This window comes from Schistocerca americana, chromosome 1 (genome assembly GCF_021461395.2).
Source record: "Schistocerca americana isolate TAMUIC-IGC-003095 chromosome 1, iqSchAmer2.1, whole genome shotgun sequence".
In the NCBI taxonomy this organism is placed as follows: domain Eukaryota; kingdom Metazoa; phylum Arthropoda; class Insecta; order Orthoptera; family Acrididae; genus Schistocerca; species Schistocerca americana.
The window spans coordinates 32,712,923-32,720,158 of record NC_060119.1 but is presented as its reverse complement, the minus strand read 5'-3'; positions in this window follow the sequence as shown (position 1 = coordinate 32,720,158).

Genomic DNA, 7,236 nt, shown 5'->3' with positions numbered 1-7,236 from the left:
TCCTGCTGAGGATGAGTCTTTCCAAAAGATCGTAGCAGCAGCTATAGGGGGCGAGTGGACGGTAGCTAACAGCTATATTCGCTGGTCTGCCAGGCTTCGATATACAACGCGCAACAGAATTAAAACATAACTTTTTCGTTAATTCCCACCCATTGCAATCCTTAAGTCCTAAATGTGCCTCAAAGGTGCGTAAAACATTCCTCTGCAATGGTGCGAAAGCGTGGAGCCCTGAGCAGTCACCGCCGGGCTCGACGGTGTCGACACATGCGAAAGAAAGGCAGGAGTAGAGAAGCTCATGTGAGCTGTAAGATCGGTTAATGTCGTCACATTTGCACCAAATTTCACGAAAATTGTGCCCAGACCAACCGTAAACGCGTCACACAATGTGGAAAGGTCATCACAACTCCTCTTATCCACATTTCACCCCGTCTTTTCTAGCCCTTGTGATGGAGGTTAGAAAAGTGAGGCTTACATTGAAATCACGCAGTTTGCTTAGGGGTGGCCGAGGAAAACATTTCAGACACACTGCCGCTGAGCATCAACACTAAAACGCTTCAGGAAGCGGTCTAATGAGCATCAATGAAACCACCCCTTTCCCTGCAACACTGACTCCCAAACATTTCCCTATCGAAAATTAGAGTTCGTAGTAAGACGAGCAATAGGACGACTCTCTTGACAATATTTGACACTGCTGAGACCCCCGGTCGTTTCAACCCTTCTCTAAGGACACTGTGGGCCTGCACCCCCACTGAACGTCACCAAACGCATTCGGAGTGGAGCACGACCGATATTTTTGCTCTCGTCTACAGGTTGGAACCACTACAGTCCGTTCAGAACCATTCGATAAAATCTGGACGTGATCTGAAACCGCAAAGTTTACCTACGCATTTTCAGCCTTCCTGGGGCGTCTTCGTTGGGGAACAGGGCACGGAAGGTGCGGGGGTTGTGAGACATGACACATGTGTGAATGATACAACAAGGGGCCCCTCTAAGATGCCCCCCCCCCTCTCCACCAGTTCGTCAGTGGCACCCACCCAACTTTATTGAGAATTTTAAAACTGTGCCTTTACAGAGACAACCTTGAAAGTAGTCCTTGGAGCCTGTGGACAGGTATCTGGAATCGTAGGGGTGTCACAAGGTTGCCTGCTCCCAGGCGCCTAGGACTATTTTACATGTTGTTTCTGTACAGCACATTTTTAAAATTCTCAATAAATGTGTGGAGGTGCCACTGAGGGTGTTCCCGAAGTGGAGTGTCTTTGGAGGGTCCTTTGTCATTTTATTCACGAGTGAGTCAATGTCGCAACCCGTCATGACCACGACACAGGAGAGCGCAAAACAGATAGACTGAAAGCGCATCAGCCCACGATGTCCACAGAGGAGAGCTGAAACGTCTGGAGGTGGCAGCAGTGACAAACTTTGTCAAGAACGTTCGTCCTGTGCTCACCGCACAGCTAATTGTCATTTTCGACCACGAAATGTGTGGGGTGGTTCTATTTACCCTCTTTATGCCGCTTCTTGAGGCCTTTTCGTGTCGGTTATGAGCTGTGGTGTGTTTGGAGCATCGTCGAGCCGGGGAGTGACGTCACAGAGCAACACGCTTTTGCGTCATTACAGAGGAAGGACGTACGCACCTTTGAGTCAAATTTGAAACTTCAGCGCCGCAATGGGACACAATTAGGAGAATTCCAAAAGTGATACTTTAAATGTGTTACGCACTGTAGCTCGACTGTTAAAAAAGCGAAATACGTAATACAGAATTGTCAGAAATTGTCTGAAGAGCTTGTAAGGGTGTTGCTGGGAAGAATGTGCTGGGAACTAATTGTTAAGGAAAAAATGCGATGCGTTGTGCCGTTTGCGAGTTAAATTATCATTGATGTTAACCAACCAGCCATTGTGCGCGCAAATTCAAGCGGACCTCCAGAGAGGATGTCGCCAAACGTGTTCTGCGTTCGGTTTCCTGAAAAAAATGGACGTGGGACGGTAGTAAGGATCGAACCCGTGACAAAGGCCCATCAGTCTCGTCCGCTGTTGTCTACGGTGTGAGAACAGCTGATAGCAACTGTACCCGGCGGGCTCTTTGAACATTCGCACGCAATGGTCTCACTGGCTATCTTCTAACTTATTAATTCGGAAACGGCGCGAAGTGACGAACATTTTTCCTATCCATTATTTCTCGGGGAAACTTACTCTGCAACTCTTACAAGCTTTACAGACTGTTTCTGACCGTCCCGTATGTTTAAGGCTATTACAAATTAAGTAGTATAAATATTGGGAAATATGAAATTCTGAGTCATTTACCACTTTAATTCCAGAAAGACCGTTCCAGTGAACATTTCATCGATCAGCATTTTTTTATGATCTGTGAAAACGCATTCGTCAGTGCCAGTCACTCTATCCTTTCGGAGTGGCATTCTGACAGGAAGCAAACACTCCTGTTTCTAGAATGAAATTTTCACTCTACAGCGGAGTGTGCGCTGATATGAAACTTCCTGGCCGATTAAAACTGTGTGCCGGACCGAGACTCGAACTCGGGACCTTAGCCTTTCGCGGGCAAGTGCTCTACCAACTGAGCTACCCAAGCACGACTCACGCCCCGTCCTCACAGATTTAATTCCGCCAGTACCTCGTCTCCTACCTGATACAGAAGCTCTCCTGCGAACCTTGCAGAACTAGCACTCCTGGAAGAAAGGATATTGCGGAGCCATGGCTTAGCCACAGCCTGGGGGATGTTTCTATTGCCCGCAAAAGGCAAAGGTCCCTAGTTCGAGTCTCGGTCCGGCACACATCTGCCAGGAACTTTCATATCAGCACACACTTGGCTGCAGAGTGAAAATCTCATTCTGGAAACATCCCCCAGGCTGTGGCTAAGCCATGTCTCTGCAATATCCTTTCTTTCAGGCGTGCTAGTTCTGCAAGGTTCGCAGGAGAGCTTCTGTGAAGTTTGGAAGTTAGGAGGCGAGGTACTGGCGGATTTAAAGCTGTGAGGACGGGGCGTGAGTCGTGCTTGGGCAGCTCAGTTGGTAGAGCACTTGCCCGCGATAGGAAAAGGTCCCGAGTTCGAGTCTCGGTCCGGCACACAGTTTTAATCTGCCAGGAAGTTTCAAACAGTCCTGTTAAGTACCTCACGAAGTTTTGAAGATGGATCTTATTCTGAGAGGAGACAAATTGCTGCTCATTTTCTTCAGGGTTCAATAATAGAACTGTTCCTGTTATTTCTGTGCGGTGTATGAATGATCTTCCATTGTACATTATGAAAAAGAAGTAGCGCTCTTAGTTGACGGTGCAAGAACAACAGAACCAAATAAATAAAATGTTCAGATGATAATACTGACTATTTCTCAGTAGATAGCCTATAACTTAACGTAACGTTACACAGGTTACTGGATTCTGTATGAGACAGAATTTGTCATGATCAGCAACAGTAGGAAAAGGTAATGGGTAAACTGAAGGTTAAATTTCCTTGGGTGTGCATGTTAATCAAAATTTGAATAAGGTACGACACGTTACCGATTTTCCAAAACATTTGAGCAGCAGCGTGTACTCTGCATGTGTTTCCTGGTTTGCATGATCAAAGCATCAGAAAGTTGGCTTACTTTACATACGTCAAGTCGTTATTGTCATATGGAATAATTTCCCGGGGCCTTTCCTGATGTAGACATGAAATATTCACTGGACAGAAACTTGTTGTAATGTTAATAACTGGTGTCCATTTTCGAATCTATTGCAGGCAAACGTTTAAAAAACTGTTCGTACTAAGAACGGCCTGGCAACACATTAAATCTCTTAGAATATTTGGTATAAAAACCATCCACAATTTGAAAATATCATTCACAATTAAACATTACGATCACAGATAACGCATACTACTACAAAATATAATGAGGGTTTAATGCATGCAATTAAAATTAACCGCTTTTTAAAGGTATTTTTCTCCACAGAAGGGACGCCAAGTGCAAAGTAATCGTGAAGATATGTTAAGTATTATTCCCAAAAATGCAAATTATTACCTTCAAATGCCACACAGTGCGTCCCTGAACATAACATTTCCCATGAAAAAGATGTGCCATCATTAACAAACACGGTGGTTTTCAGTAAATAATGTTTGCGTGATGACCCAGTTGGTTTCCTTGTCCCTGGACACAGGTTCTGCCATGTATGCGGTAAACAATGCATAACGAAGTGGCAAATGGGAAAGAATTCAGTGCTATTAAAACTGAAATTACGGAGTACTGGGATTAGGATGCCGATGGATATTTATTTCTACATATAGAAGCCAGAAAGTGAAGAAAAATATTCTGACATCCAGTCTATCGTTAACATTAACAAGGTTACCGCTCATTAATCATTATTTCCCAAGCACCGAAAAAGTCACAGTAATATACAGGGTTATTACAAATGATTGAAGCGATTTCACAGCTCTACAATAACTTTATTATTTGAGATATTTTCACAATGCTTTGCACACACATACAAAAACTCAAAAAGTTTTTTTAGGCATTCACAAATGTTCGATATGTTCCCCTTTAGTGATTCGGCAGACATCAAGCCGATAATCAAGGTCCTCCCACACTCGGCGCAGCTTGTCCCCATCAATGAGTTCGAAAGCATCGTTGATGCGAGCTCGCAGTTCTGGCACGTTTCTTGGTAGAGGAGGTTTAAACACTGAATCTTTCACATAACCCCACAGAAAGAAATCGCATGGGGTTAAGTCGGGAGAGCGTGGAGGCCATGACATGAATTGCTGATCATGATCTCCACCACGACCGATCCATCGGTTTTCCAATCTCCTGTTTCAGAAAGGCCGAACATCATGATGGAAGTGCGGTGGAGCACCATCCTGTTGGAAGATGAAGTCGGCGCTGTCGGTCTCCAGTTGTGGCATGAGCCAATTTTCCAGCATGTCCAGATACACGTGTCCTGTAACGTTTTTTTCGCAGAAGAAAAAGGGGCCGTAAACTTTAAACCGTGAGATTGCACAAAACACGTTAACTTTTGGTGAACTGCGAATTTGCTGCACGAATGCTTGAGGATTCTCTACCGCCCAGATTTGGACATTGTGTCTGTCCACTTCACCATTAAGAAAAAATATTGCTTCATCACTGAAAACAAGTTTCGCAATGAAGGCATCCTCTTCCATGAGCTGTTGCAACCGCGCCGAAAATTCAAAGCGTTTGACTTTGTCATCGGGTGTCAGGGCTTGTAGCAATTGTAAACGGTAAGGCTTCTGCTTTAGCCTTTTCCGTAAGATTTTCCAAACCGTCGGCTGTGGTACGTTTAGCTCCCTGCTTGCTTTATTCGTCGACTTCCGCGGGCTACGCGTTAAACTTGCCCGCACGCGTTCAACCGTTTCTTCGCTCACTGCAGGACGACCCGTTGATTTTCCCTTACAGAGGCATCCAGAAGCTTTAAACTGCGCATACCATAGCCGAATGGAGTTAGCAGTTGGTGGATCTTTGTTGAACTTCGTCCTGAAGTGTCGTTGCACTGTTATGCCTGACTGATGTGAGTGCATTACAAGCACGACATACGCTTTTTCGGCTCCTGTCGCCATTTTGTCTCACTGCGCTCTCGAGCGCTCTGGCGGCAGAAACCTGAAAGCGGCTTCAGCCGAACAAAACATTATGAGTTTTTCTACGTATCTGTAGTGTGTCGTGACCATATGTCAATGAATGGAGCTACAGTGAATTTATGAAATCGCTTCAATCATTTGTAATAGCCCTGTATTTCATAATATCTTAGAATCAATATGAGATTGCACAAATATGTTTTCCGAGGCAAATTTAACAATTAATTCCACTTTACGTGGAGTTGCTCTTCACACACTAGTTCCCGTGTTGCCATCTTGAAAACCAGTCATAGGCTGACCTGAATTAACTTAACATCGTGCAAGTACGTCATCCGAGGCAGTTTTTCAGCAGACTGTTCCGTCTTTATATGGGATCAGATTTTATATACGGATTCAGGTGTTATCTCCTCGGAAACCGATAGTAGACTAGTGAGCGATCTTCGCTGTTTAGCGCTTGCCCTTTCAGGGTGCACTTGTGATTGGTCATCCTTTCCATCAAGAAGCACAGGCAGGAAATAAAATTTGTAATTAGTATTTCTTGATAAATTGAGTGATACTGAAATTATTACTCGTATTAACAAGTCCTCAGTGGAAGTACCGGTAGCAGCACGCTTGCAGCTGTATATTAATACTTAAACATTAAATGTAAAAAATAGAAGATGAGCTACTTGGCGCTCAGCGTGGCAGGTGAATCGTCCACTGTCTTTTTCTCTTTGCTCCAGTAAGGTACGCCTCTTGCTCATCCGGCGTTTCTCACGCTATGTGACCATCTGGTGCGTCGTTCGATGAGGCTGCTATGTGATCCTACCAACTATCTAGCCTCCCTTAAGGGGACATTGTATGTCCTATGTCACCAATGTTAAATTATTGAATTTTGTGACCCATTATCTTGGAAACTTTTTAAGACACCAACTTACAATTTTCCGTAATTATTCAATACACCTTTCTAGACACACTGAACTAGAATTATTACTAAAATTGAATTGTGGGGCATGTTATCTTTTTTTCTTTAAACACTCAATTTTTTTACGGAATTTGGTAAGTAAATGAACATAAAACGAAACAATTCAGGATATTTTAACCATTCTAGTTCCATATGTGTTGAATCTCACACTTAGCATGCTGTGAAAATTTCATGTCTCTACCATGAGTCCTTTTTTAGAAAACGGGTCATTTATTGCTAAAAATGTAGTTAAGAGATATTGAGGTTTAAAACTTTTTTATTACAAATTCTTATACAGACTTACATTTCTGCGTCTTTTATGCATTAGAACTGCCCTGGCCCATAGTCTGTGTCGTCTTCAGTGTCACAACAGCACAGTGCTTGCCTCCTCCTTTTCCTTCTTTCTTCTTTTGTCATTTGCTGAGCAGCTAACTCTGCTTCACGTGCACGTAGCTCATCCATTTCCCGCAGTTCTTTAGCTATGTTCTGTCCAAATCTTACCTCTAACTTCTCCAGAACTTTCATTATTTCATAGTTCCCACCATTAAAAGTTATTACAGCATCAAACACAGCTAACTCTAGAGTCATAAGGCCAACAAATACATTTTTTAGGCACACGGCACCACACAACATTATTGGAGGACTCATTTACATTCTGGGTCTTCCCATGTAAACACTTCTTTAGTAGCTTAAAATTTGCTAAATCTCTATAAATAAATTTGGTTGC